The 14,141-nt window shown below is 42.4% G+C and overlaps 1 long non-coding RNA gene across 1 annotated transcript in view; it reads left to right on the forward strand.

The window, feature by feature from the left end:
• The window catches only part of LOC103381514 (uncharacterized), a 113,980-nt gene that overhangs the window by 63,612 nt on the left and 36,227 nt on the right, over window positions 1–14,141 (forward strand). Inside the window, exons 4-5 of the long non-coding RNA XR_521807.2 lie at window positions 4,611–4,710; window positions 5,158–5,336. This is a non-coding gene — a long non-coding RNA (uncharacterized LOC103381514). The remainder of the gene's footprint in view (window positions 1–4,610; window positions 4,711–5,157; window positions 5,337–14,141) is intronic.

Below are 14,141 nucleotides of genomic sequence, written 5' to 3' on the forward strand. Positions count from 1 at the left end.
AATAACGACAAGTAGCTGCTGTAGTGTAGGAGAATTAGTCAACAATTGATTCGTCGTGAATTAATTGTTTGAAATGCTGACCGGGCTTTTCCAAGTCTTTAAATACGCAGATCGGTGCAGGCTCTTTCGAAAGAAAAATGTAACGTCACATTTGACTAAATTAAAAAAATTCCATATTTTTCAGCATTTTAAATAAAGGCTGATAGACGACAACAGTTGTAATTGAGCCATCACCAAGTTTGGCACATTACAACCCCGTCCCTCTGCTCACAGCGTGTGCCGACATGACTGACCACTGAAGGCCATAGGTGGCCGGATTGTTAGGACGCTGCAAATGTCACAGGTTGACGGAGATAGAGAGCATCCCCTGGAGTCCCCCAGATGCTACTCCCACCTCTCATTATTAACTGGTACACAGAGATAGTAATTAGGGCTTCTCCAGGCTCAGACAGATCCTGCATCAGACCGAATTTTCTAATCTGTCATTCTCATTACGTGGGCCGGGGCGAGATGGATCTGCTTGTCCATGTGCTGGTATTGATGTCGGCTAATCATAGTGACTGGGCCCAAAGCCATAAAGCACTTTTGCTGTGTTCATACAACAGACAGTGAGTTTGTGGTACAGGTGTCAGTGCTGATTAGTGACGTATATATAAAAACCTCTGGGCCTGAAAGTGTTTACTTCTAGCTAGCTGTATCTCACAGCTTACAGACCAGCGGGGAAACAATTTATGTTCTAACCAACAGACCTGTGTGATGGCAATAAGTCTTGTAAGTCAGACAGTAGTCACCGTTTCTCAGTCAACTGCCAAATTATACCCTTTTCACACCGTGCAAGCAGGGACGTGATAATTGGATTTGACAAGTGTATATTACTCAGCACAAATATGCACATTTCTGCAGGAATGAAACCAAAGGAAAATAAAAAAGAGAACAATGTGGACTTACATGGTCGGGTAGTCTGAATGCCTCGTATCATATTCCGTCCTGCCGCCTGCATGAAAAGGCACAGAACTGTAACAATGGGTATCAGTGGAAAGTGCTTTAAACTTAAAGCTGATGGATGGCTTGTCAAAAAAATAATTGCACTGGTTGGAAAGTGGGTCTGCATGCTTAGAGGGGGAGAGCAGGATCTACAGAGAGGATGATGGGAAGTGACAGTGGTCTGTCAAGACACAGGGGCTGCCCACAGTAGTGTGAAGCTCCAGCTAGAAGGTGGCAGAAGAGAGCATGCTGTCAGAGCAGGAAAGTGCCTTTAATACATGGAAAAGAAAAGGAATCCGCCTGTCAGACTTGTTCAGCCAGTGCAGAGAGGAACAGGGAGTATGGTGGGATAGGTGTAGACGTGGTAGAGCTGCGTGAAGCCACTGACTGACTGCAGGTACAAATCACACAGTCAAAGGAGACGCATCGTCGGCTGCTAGTGGCTGCTACCAGCTACCACCGGCTCCTCGTGCTGTGACAATTTATTAATAAGCTCTGGTTTTATTCCATGAAATATTTGACACCAGAGCAATTGGATTGTCAACTGTGACCCATTACGGAATGCATTTTAAATCAAATCCCTCAACCTTGGATGTGCTGAAGTGAATGCACTGTAGATATGAAGACCTCTCTGCAAAGAAAAAAAAAGGGATAAAAAGTACACCGGCTCATTCATCTGTTTGGTTCCTGCCAATGCGTGATATAAAAGTGTCAGGTTCCGACTAGAGAAATGATGTATAGACTGACCTAACAAAGGATCAAGTGCCCGGCGAGACAGACAGCTAATAGATAGAGAATCTGGAGAAGCCTCATTTAGAGAGGAAGGGCTGTTTGTGCTGCCAATATGACAAAGGGGAAGTCGACAACTATTGATCCCTGCTCGCGGATGACAGCTTAAAAATTCAGCAATAATCATGACAAATGAGGAGAGGCACGGCAGCCAGAAAATTATCAATAATCAGCGGCTGAGAAGAAATGCCAAGGTCAGAGAGAAAAGGCTACTGAAGTTCTCTTTGTGCGTGGACGCTGCCAGGTGATATATTGGTAAAGATAGGAGGAGCAGCCTCCAGAGCGGGCTACAAGTTATTAATTAAGTTTCGGATCCCACTGGGATATAAATGTCCCTCGGTATGGATCCGTTGCCAGAGCTCACTGAATGCCAAGGGCAAAGAGACCATTATGTAACAGACAGTTTGTGGTGGCTTTGATCCCTCACAGGGGAGCTGCTGGATGGATTTGCTGTATCAATAACTCATTCTCCTTTCAAAGGAAACCTGAAGATGGCGGTGCCATTGGTAGCTTCTAGTTTCATGACAGGTCAGTGCTAATGTGGACCCAACCTGGAGGGATTTACTCCGACCAGCCAATCAGCACTACCTGCCACGCACCGGAGCAACTTCATCAAGGCCTGTTGGCTAAGGGAGAAGAAGAATGTGTGAAGGTTAAAAATAAAAGGATCTTCAGCGTGGTTATTGTCTGTCATGACTCTGCCACTGTAGGGAATGACAATACCTTATAGGTCCAGTGTTGTGACATCATTATTTATAGCCGGGTGATTACTTTCAGTACCATTTTAATTATTTACCTGGGCGTGCTCCCTTTACATCGTCGCAGTTAAGAGAATGTCTTGTAAATCTCCACTGAAACATTAATGTAAAAACATCAGATGTAAAACCAAAGCTATTTCCCACTGCCAGGCCATAAAGTTTTATCTAGTTTGTTACAGTCAAACAAGTGACCCTCCAGTCCAGAGGAGCGAGCTAACAGTTGTGTATTTGCATTTAAGTGATGCTCCAGACTCTAAGTACATACTGCGGTACTACAAAAATTAAATTAGCAGTGGTTACTAAAAAAGTTTCAGTGGAGGGTAGATATGTATACTGGGAAAATACAGATTTGTATATATTTTGAAATATTTCCCTTTTCTAAAAATGGCCGCACTGTGGGGGAGCCTGGTCAAATGCTCTCTGGTTGAGATGTGTGATGCTAATGTATGGTGATAATAATCATAATAAGGTTTTATTGTTATATTATTATTATTATTGTTCTTCTTATTATTATTATTACTGTGTTAAATACTTACTGCATAAAAGCAAAAATGACAGAGTGAGAGAGTTCAATGTGCAGAGTTGTTAGCAGTTGCAGTTGATCCATTAGCTGTAGCTCTACTTCCCTGTATGCTGAGAACGCTGCATAACACAGTGTCATTGGTTGCTTGCCGTAGAAGCAGACTCAAAGGTCCATAAGCTGTAACACAGTGAATTGATGCCGACAAGGCCGTCAGAGTGTATTTTACTGAGATGCAGATACTGTCATGTGGTTACAAATGCTGTGTTTATTTTCTGGTCACTTGTTCAGCCAAGGTTTATTGGGCCAAGGGGTCAAAGAGACAAGTAAATAAGTCACCAGTTGTGGCATGCTGCTGCGATTGAAACGTCATCCTGGCTTTCAGACCTGATTCGTTGCTACTTTGTGAAAAATCTCATGTGTCTGGAAGTATGCACTCTTGAGGGAAGGTGTGCTTTCTCGCGTCTTTGGTCCAAAGTAGCACACCGCTAATAACAACAGAGATATTAATCCTCAGCCGGTGAAAATGATCAAGCAGTGGAGGGAGAAACCTCCGTGGAGGTGTGAAACAATTAGGCATCCACAGCAGCCCGCGTGTTGAAGTCTTCCTGGCATCTTGGCCAGATATATAGAATGTTGACGTCCATTCACAAAGACGTGTGACTTTTTTAAATACTGTTAGCATCACATTGTAAAGCGTAGCCTCAAGAGGGATGATTATTCTGTCGTATTACTGCTGCCCAGGCTCAGCCCACACACTTCCTTTGCCTTTGCTGCAAGGATGAAGCACAGTTCCTGTTTTTCTGGGACCATCTGTAAGGCAAAAAAAAAAAAAAAAACAGCCCAAGGTAAAAACGATGACTGCAACTTGGCAGAAGATTAAACGGGCCTCAGCAAAAGCCATTAATAATTCTCATATTTTGGAAACAGACCATACATACAGAATCCGCGGTGTTTAATCTCCTCTCTCAGTGAATAAAAAAAGGTCAGCTGGGAGGGAGAGACTTTTTTTTTTCCTTCCCCGGCCCAGAGTGATGGGCCTAGCTTTTCCAAGGCACCCCATTTGTCTGTCAGGGCTGTGAGCAGAGCCAGTGATTTAGTTTCCATCACAAGAAGCTCATGTCCGGTTGATGATACTGCCAGGCGGGATATGGGGAGAATTTGTCACCTGCAGCTTTGACAGGGAGATAATTGCTGATAGTTAGCAGAATAATAGGATATGAGCATTACCAGCCTCACGGGGTTGCAGGAGTATTTGTTGCTCACACTTGAGGCAGCCTTTTTCTCTCATCATTCTGGTATTGACCCTGTTTACACACAGATCATTTAAGATAAACAGTGTCAAACAACTAACACGTTCAACTAAGGAGAACACAAGTAATCCCTTTGTTACACTGCTGATAGCTTAGATATGTAAACACCATTCATTCATTTCCCAGTAGCCATCAGGGTCCCAGGGCGGGGCCATTCTGAAGAGAGACAGCCATTAACAGTCACACTCATCAATGGCCGATTTAATGTCAACGTTTAACCTGATCTTACATGTTTTTGCACTGCAGGAGGACTTTTAGAGTTTCTTGGAGATGATCTTGCACTAAGGCAGTGTTCTTCCAACCATGGGATCCGGTCACCGCACGGGGACGCCTGGAATTTGAATGGGTAATGGATTTTTCTAAGATTTCAATGTCTCTGGAGTCGCCAGAATTTTGTGATATCAAAATGGGTTCACGACCAAAACATGTTGTGTTCCACCCTGGGCAGTAGGACAAAGCCCTGCTTCCACTGTGTGTCCATTATTTCCACTATCTTAGTCAGTATTCATTGTGTCCTTACTGAGAACATTTACTTAGAATTGATCTTCAAAGACAAAACCGACAGGGCAGATAGAAAACTTCTATTTTTTTTTCTCATTCTTGAACTTGTCACCTTTTTGACTGGAAGTGTGGAAATAACAAAGTCCAATTGTGAAAAAATAATTTGCTTTTCCCAAACTTGGCCAGTATATTAAGTTAACTATGGAAAAGTGATTAGATCTTGGTAAAGAAAAATGTTGGTGCCAACTTTGTCAGTGCCATGCATGTTCAAATCTGACTGTGTTATTCGCAGGGTCGGCCAGGAATCCTCGGGCCCATCAGCAGATTTTCCGCAGCCTTAACACCTCTGCCAGGCAGCACCCACAATCAACTGCTCTTCCTGGGGCTACAAACAAGGCAAGACACATCAGAGAGCAACTACAATCGACTCCGACTCACCAGGAGCTGCACAGCCGGCAGTCAAAGTCAAAGGTTATTTTTCACTCATTATTTCTTGGTGGATCCCAAACTAGTGCCAACTGTAACCTACAAAGTGCAGCAGTCAGGGAACGTGATGTTTGCTGTTTGTTTTGGGAGACTTTGCTGGTCTGGGAGTTCGTCTGGGGTCAGCTGCCGTCTTGTCTTTAGGCTAATTTATACATCTTTGAAACCATTCAGCCCACTTAGCAGAAACAAAATAGACAAAGTTGAGCATTTATCACAAGTTGCATTGTTGCCCCGGGTGCTTCTTGATTTTTCACTTTAATGGTATTGGCACCGCGTGGAGAGGATAAATGTTGTGTTGAACATTCTCTTCAAAGGCGAGACAATGAAGATCTTTTGTCCGTGCTTAGTTTGACCTAGATGTTGATGAAAGAGTGACTTCCAAAAGGGAGACAGGTCACATTAGACAGCTGTAATAAATGGAACAGCTAAGATGAGGGAAATGTGCCAGCAAACTCAGCTGTGGGGGATCGGGAATAATCTCTCCCTAATAGCCAGTGCTGGGTCAGAGTGCACTCTCAGACCCCATCGCTGTCCTCCTGTGTGTTAACTAACGCTCAACCCAGTGCCTCCCTGAACTCAGAGCTGGCAGAGTCGCCAAGTGAGCTCCAAATTCTCAGCGGCTCTGTGACCTGGCTCAACCTCTTCCGAGCAGCGTCCGTGAGACGTGCAGGTCTGTGTGTTCCGTTCGTGTGTGTGAGGCTTGTAAGTAGAAGTTCTGTTCTGCGCCAGCAAGGAGCTTATTTAGACAGATTTACCCCACTCCCAGCCAATATACAACTTTGAAATGCAACAGAAATGATCTCTGTTGGGAGCACAGTGAAAAATGTATTGCTGTTGTTTCAGTCGCTGTGGTTTTATGTGCCGTTTGTGTACCGGATAGTTAATGGTGTGTATTTTTCGCTCCTTTGTTGTACTGTTTTTTTTTTTTTTCACTTTTCTTCTTCTTCTTCTGTCAAGGACACCAAGGATAAATCTCTTTACTGTGACAAATATGAAATTCTTATTGCCTCTCCCAGAGAATGCGGATGCACAGATGTAAATACCTTCGTCTGTTTTGGGCGTGAGGTCCATCGACATCATGATGTATCTGGTCTTATCCAAACTGGATGTGCTTCCAGGTCCCACCCAATAACAGGATTTAGCCCAATGGCCTGCCTGAGTCTAAGTAGGCCTAATGACGGGGGGAGCTCTAAGAAGTCTCCAGCATGCAGCCAGGCATTACCGATTAGGTCATTGGAACGGTCGCTGGGTTGAGCATGATGGATGACTGGTGGAATGAGTTTCTGCCTAGCGGTATTGTGAAATCTTTTCATTGTCACTGACAGGCCCTATGAAGGAGACTGATAAATGAGGGAGCAAGTGTCAGAAACGCCCTTCTTTGCCCTGCTGTGGTTTTAATATCTCCCTGAGCTGAAGAGTAGAAAGTATTGATAAAAGAAAAAAAGTTTTTTTTTAAAAAAATAACCACAGTCAGAGGAGCCAGGTGGAGCGAAGGGGGGCTGAAGGGGGATGGGGGGGGGGTGATTAAGGCGACTGGCTGCTGGACTAACCCACGGTTGTTGCTGTAAACACCAGCCGAGGCCGGCGTTCACGCTGGGAGAAGAGAGCCTCTTTTTATGGGGAACGGGTGTTACCGCAGTGACACGGTGCTGTGATGAATGTGTTCCCTCCATCTGGTTCCAGCACATGTAATAAATATCTGGACTTGTGTTTGACCTCTCTCACTTAGCAGACACATCTTTCATATCTGGAACGTCCAAGAGGGAGCCATGATTACTAGTTGCATGAAGGGGGGGTTGTAAAAGACTTTTTTTTTTCAGTACCTTGAAATATAACTTTAGGAAAAACATGTGCATCACAAAAGTAGTATTATTTGACCTTTAATTTATGTGGTTGTTACGTTGAGATGTGAGGTAGAAAATTGTTTTTTTCCATTATACACAAAAATACATCATACATATATATGTGTATATATGTATACCGTATTTTCCGGAGTATAGAGTGCACCTGAATATAAGCCACACCCACTAAGTTAAAAAAAAACCTATAAATCTACATATATATAAGCTGCACCGGACTATATCCAGGTACCCAAAAAACTAGCGTGTTCTTCTTCTTTGCACTGACTTCCCCTGTCTCGTATTTTCCGGAGTATAGAGTGCACCTGAATATAAGCCACACCCCCTGCTAAAACGCCCCCTGGCGGCTGAAGAAAAAACCATAGAAAAACTGCTTTTTTGTATAAGCCGCATGGTTCAAAGCGGGGGAAAAAAGTAGAGGCTTATAGTCCGGAAAATACGGTACAGATGTATATAGTGTATTGGATGTCAGCAAAGTTGATAATGCTGCTCCGTCTGGGTCAGAGTCTGAGGTAACAGTTGTAGAGAGCGGGTCCCTATAAATCTACATATATATAAGCTGCACCGGACTATATCCAGGTACCCAAAAAACTAGCGTGTTCTTCTTCTTTGCACTGACTTCCCCTGTCTGTCTCATTTTTGCACTTCCTGCTAGAACGCCCCCTAGCTGCTGAATTAAAATCCATAGAAAAGCCGCATCATTGTATAAGCCGCATGGTTCAAAGCGTGGGAAAAAAGTAGAGGCTTATAGTCCGGAAAATACGGTACAGATGTATATAGTGTATTGGATGTCAGCAAAGTTGATAATGCTGCAATGTTCATACATTGTGTTGAAATACTGTAGTTTTTTGTCCATGGCAGTCAGCAGGTTTGTTGATAATAAAGATATTCATAGTAAGTTGTGATTAGTTGCTGGTGACATCTATAATTTTGCCAACAGTTACAAAGACAGTCAGCTTCCTACAGTTATCCTAACACACTTATTTCCTGTATTCTGTGCATTACTATAATTTCACTGTGGCGAACAAGTATTTATTTTTTTTTTTTTTTTCAAATAAATAACACCTAAGAAGAAAACCATCACAGGTGCTATTTCCTAGCCTTTAAAGCACCAGGACCATTGATTTATCTCTAACTTTTATAGCTAGTTATCATTCTGTCAGTTCACCGCCGGCCCCGTTTACTAATCGTTTCAGCTCTACCTTCAGTGACGCAAACGCAGCGAGTGGAGTGAATAAAGTTAACATTCACAAAGCCACAGCTCTCCTTTCTGAACGTCCTCTCCTACAGCTTGGTGCTCTGACCTTGCAGCTTCTGTGTCCCATCCATCTTCGGCTGTTTAGCCATTTCACTGGATACATACTGCGCAGATTAACACAATTCATCACCACAATCATCCTCGATTCATCACCCTTCCCAATGACTGTTTTGACATCTAGTTAATTTTCTGCTGATGATTTATCAAATTATAATTACCATACTCTGAAGGAGTCATTCATTATGTTGATACATGATAATGACGCCAAAGTGGATTGAATTTTAAGTAACTTCTCTGTGATTGTAACATATGCATTATTGTGACTAATCCGCCCTCCCTCCCCCTGCCCCCCCCCAGCAGCATCAAGTCTGGGGGCTGTTGTTAGTGTTGTGACAATCAGTGCAGAAACAGGCAGGTTGTTAATTCCGTTTTTTTGGGGGGGGTTTGGTGGAGAGAGAAGAAAAAAGAAGTTCACTCAGATTCAAGTCTGTGATTTAAGGTGCTTCCTAATTAAAGAGTGCAGTAATTCAGCCAGGGCTTCACTTACGCAAACACTGTTAATGGCTTTGCTGCAGTGCTCAGGTACTTTATTAACAGTTCACTTGTTCATTGAGCTTCACTGCTGCGGCTCCAACGCAATCAATACAGCCAGTTATGCATAACCCGTGATATTTACGCTATTGATCATTTCTATTATTATTTAATTAAAATGCTCCAACAGGGACTTATGAGATTGTTTTACGTGATGACTCATTTTTAGGGTTTAATAGTAGTGAAAATGACCAACGAGTACGAAATTGCTTTGAATTAATCACTTCATTGAGTGCTGCATGTTATTAGGGAATGGTGACGCCTGATGTACTGTTCAGACTTGAGGGGAAAAAAAATAGTTAATAAGATGTGTCTATTTTTTTTAATTAACACAGAAACTGTGGTGTTGTTGCCACAATGACTTCAAAATCAGCAAAAGGAGGTCAAGAGGTCACACTCATATACTGTAGGTTCACCATGATTTAGTCTACATTGTGACAATAACATAGAGACGTTCGTCTTCACCTCCACTGATTAAGCGGCTCATTGGCCTGTCCACTGCTGTGTTTCTCTGGTTTTTCACTAGTGGCCATTTTGTCAGGCTAAGTGCTGAAATTGAGCAATTTTGACCCACTTGAAAAATAAAGCAACACCTATTATGGTGATCTTTTATTCATAGCCCCCCACCCCCACCCCACCTCTCCATGAAATGCTATGCTGTATAGCCTCCACTCCAGGCGTGTCAGCTCCAATCTGGAGTCATTTGATGTGAATTGTACGCCTTGGTCCAGGGCTCTCAAGGTCAGGGCCTGGTAATTGATGTTGCTTATTCATCTGTTTCCTGTGTCTTTTCTCCCCGTCCATACACAGTGGCCTTTTGTTTGTGTAAATTGTTTAAAGATTTACAGTGGTTCTTTAAGGAGCTGAGAAGTGTCCCTCTGCTGGCCGGCCACAGTGTCCCTGCCGTTTGCTGATGACACACTGCTGTTGTTAGACAAAGGCTTGTTATTCTTCCACATGATGGTGGGAGCTTCTCCTCGCATGACAACAGAGCCCAGGCTTGAATGAGTCACTCTTTAACGCTATAAATCACACTTTAAAGAGTTTTGTAAAAAAAAAACAAACTTCATATTAAATGGTAGATGAGATAACAAGTACACATTTTGATTATCAGAAATCCTTCACCTTAAGGTCCACATTTGACCCCTCTCAGTCCAGAAAGGCTATTAATCTGTAGCACAGCCAAAAACCCCTGATGAAAATAGATGAAACATTGTCTGAAGTGATTGTGCTACAGAGCAGATAAAAGTGTCTTCTTCTTTCACCTCTTCTCGCGCCACTAAAAGAATCATGCTCCTTTGATGGCTGTCACCCAAGGTGCAGATAAACAATGGGCTCATTTGAAAACAAAGCAATGATTATGGGGCTACATTTAATCCCAGCTTGACATATCAGCGGGCTGTATGGTCGACAGCTTTCAAGTCAGCCTTTGAAGTGGCAATCTTTTCACATGCCTGGCTCATTACACAATACAAAACACTTCATATGTATTTAAGGTGGGCTGAGAAGGGATGGGTAATGATTTTTATGGGCTGCTTGACTTTCAGTTACTTTACAAGTGTGCCGTCCTGTGGCTGATCAGTTCTTTTTAGATGATAGAGATGTAAATCAACAGGAAGTGCGTCCTAGTCCTGCAGTGAGGGTTGTTTTTTTTAAAAACTTAAATTAACTAATAGCATTTTTACCACAGTTATCGCTGTATTTACAAACCTCATTTTTAAAATTAAATCATGACTGAATGATGTATCATTTTATTTGCTAATAAAAGTCCAGATTTTTTGTAATTTGTTTTTGTTATTTCAGAGCTGTGGATATTAATTGTTGTAGTTTTACCACTGGAAATTTTGCAGCACATTAGTTGTAATAGTAGTTAAATCTGGACTGCAGGCAGGCCGGTCAAGGATGTACTTGATTTTTGTTAATATAACCATTTGTTGTGCTGTAGTGGAAATTTGGAACTGGAATAAGAAGGATGTACTTGTAGGAGTATTATACACTGTATATTTTTATAGTTATATAATATGAGCCTCTACATCAGTGTTCACCAACTGGAGGCCCGCAGGCCGAATCTGGTACTCAGCCCATCAGACTGAATTTTTTAAAATGTCAATTTCTAAGTTAAGTTAATTCAGCAAACTGGATTTTATCAACAAAAACTCTATGCTTTAAATCAAGCTGGACTAAATGAGTGACCGAACCACAGAGTTGGAATTTTTATTCTATTTTCAGGAAGTTAATGAACACATGTTGAAAACCTATTATGTAAGAAGGAAAGAATGAACGGCTAGGATGCATTCAAAAGATAACACTCTTGTTAAACTTTCTTTCGTGGTGTGCGCGACCTCTCGCTTGATGTCGGGTCAAGGAAAAAGAATGAAACCTTTCTTTTTCCAGATGTGCCAAACACCTATAATGGCTCCCCACTGGCCTTAAGTTCAGCGTGGTTCTCCTTTATCTTCTCCGCACAATAGTTGTAATCTCCTTGATCATGCTCTGTGAACAAGTGGGATGTGGAATGTGAGTGACGTGCCCACAGTAAACATAGGAAATGCACCTGTGAGGACAATGTGTTGTTGGGGAACAGAAATGCACACAAGGCAGCTGGAAATCTTTTAATTAGTGCTAATTACCTTAGCAGAGGAACGTCGGGAGGCTTGAAAGGATTTGTGTCAGCGCGTGAGAGATCAAAGATTGAAGCAGTCACGTTTTGTTCTGCTGAGTCAAAAACTAATAAGGAGGGTGATAATGGGGCCCAGGAGAATGGCAACCCAGGTGGTGCTGTGGTAAACCACGTCTTGAGCCTCTTATGAAATGCAAACCACGTGGCCTGGATGCTGAACTCAACTTTCTGTTTTCAGTTTTGGTTGATTTAAACATGAGTTCAGTTCTTTATTCGTCATATAAGGCTATAATTAAGATTTACTGTCACGATGACAGGGGAACCTGTCAGTGAGAGAGGGTTTCATTTTGCTGATTGTCAGAGCCAGAGGGCTAGCAAGCTGCTCAGTCACAACTCATCCACCAGACCTGACCAGATAATATCTGTAAGTTGCTTTTTTTTTTTTTCCTTTTCCAGAGGTGGGTCAAACCCAGCTTAAAGTTGGTCCCCTTCACAACCAATTCACAGTCACATTCTTACCTACAGGCAACCTCTGCTGGGCCACGGTCATTAATCAAAGCAGAGTGCTGTCCTGACCTCAGCCCCTTCCCTTTGAAGAGCTCCGTCCTCTGCAGCATGAGGAAATCATTTGCTGCCTGATTCAATGAGCCATCAGTTGAGCCAGCAGACCTAATGACATGTGAGAATATTAACCTCCTACCACCAAGAGTGCTGCAGCCTGGGAAGCAGTCTATTAGTCATCCAAGGTTTTACTCAAACCCTTTTTCACGGAGCCGTCCCTCTGTTAAACCCTGAGAGCAGGGGACTAATCCACTTACTGTGGAACTTTGTTAGGAGATTGTCTTTAAAAATAATTCATAACTTTCTTTTCCACACTGTGTCAACCTGGTAAAGACCCATGCTGATGTACTCTGACTTTAGACTATGACTGAGTTTTATGGCCGACCAAACTGGCACCTGACATTTATATCAACCTAAAATACACTGCCTGGCCAAAAAAAAGTCGCCACCAAAAAAAAGGGTCATACACTCTAATATTTCGTTGGACCGCCTTTAGCTTTGATTACAGCACGCATTCGCTGTGGCATTGTTTCGATAAGCTTCTGCAATGTCACAAGATTTATTTCCATCCAGTGTTGCATTAATTTTTCACCAAGATCTTGCATTGATGAGGGTAGAGTCTAGCCGCTGCGCAAAGCCTTCTCCAGCACATCCCAAAGATTCTCAATGGGGTTAAGGTCTGGACTCTGTGGTGGCCAATCCATGTGTGAAAATGATGTCTCATGCTCCCTGAACCAGTCTTTCACAATTTGAGCCCGATGAATCCTGGCATTGTCATCTTGGAATATGCCCGTGCCATCAGGGAAGAAAAAATCCATTGATGGAATAACCTGGTCATTCAGTATATTCAGGTAGTCAGCTGACCTCATTCTTTGAGCACATACTGTTGCTGAACCTAGACCTGACCAACTGCAGCAACCCCAGATCATAACACTGCCCCATAGGCTTGTGATAGATAGATAGATAGAAGATAAATAGATAGATAGATAGATAGATAGATAGATAGATAGATAGATAGATAGATAGATAGGGGTTTAAATAATTTGTTTCCAGCTGAAAGGTAAACGCCCATGCAGTAATTATCCAATAGGAGGCTCCTACCTATTTGCTTTGTTATATCCAGGTGGCGACTATTTTTTTGGCCAGGCAGTGTATTTGGACTGGTAAAAACGAGACCCCTTCAGCAGACATGCACGCAAACATGGAATCCTCATTTGTAAGTTGGACACCTGAGCGTTGAGAGATTCCAAAACATGGAGCTAGACTAGTGACAGGCGATACAAGAATATTTTTGATCTGACACGATACTGATTACTCTTTTTTGATTACTTTTTTTGATACTAATATCAAGCCCCATAAACACATGACACATACTGGCCGTTTAACAAGTTTAAAATATATTTGTCATAACTTATTCATCATAACAAATTACTGTATATTCCTTTTTTTACACACTGCAACCTAAATACTTTAATTACTAGACCGGAACTAGCCATGTTGACTTTACTAACAAACTGAAAGGAGTCAGAATGCTATTATACTGGAGCGACACAGGTGGCCCCTATTAAACCCCTCCCATCCTTGTCTACTGTGTATACAGTGATAATAGCATAGTCGTGCTATAACTAGTTTATCTTTTAAAATTTAAAACCGTAATTAAAAACACACTTGACAAATGATTCTTCGTGCCACCACTTGTTGACACGTTACAGTAAACCTGACTAGCAGCTAGCACGGGGATGTTAAGGTGTGTGCATTCTAACGCCACGTGTGAACTGACGAACCCATGATGAGCCGTCATGATGATCAGCTGTCAGGTGGTCTCAGGTCTCTCTTAGTGATGCCGCTGGTTCTCACTTTGATAAAATAAGACAACACTCAGACCTGGGCTCTTATCTCTG

Source organism: Cynoglossus semilaevis, chromosome 8 (assembly GCF_000523025.1).
Source record: "Cynoglossus semilaevis isolate Cse_v1.0 chromosome 8, Cse_v1.0, whole genome shotgun sequence".
In the NCBI taxonomy this organism is placed as follows: domain Eukaryota; kingdom Metazoa; phylum Chordata; class Actinopteri; order Pleuronectiformes; family Cynoglossidae; genus Cynoglossus; species Cynoglossus semilaevis.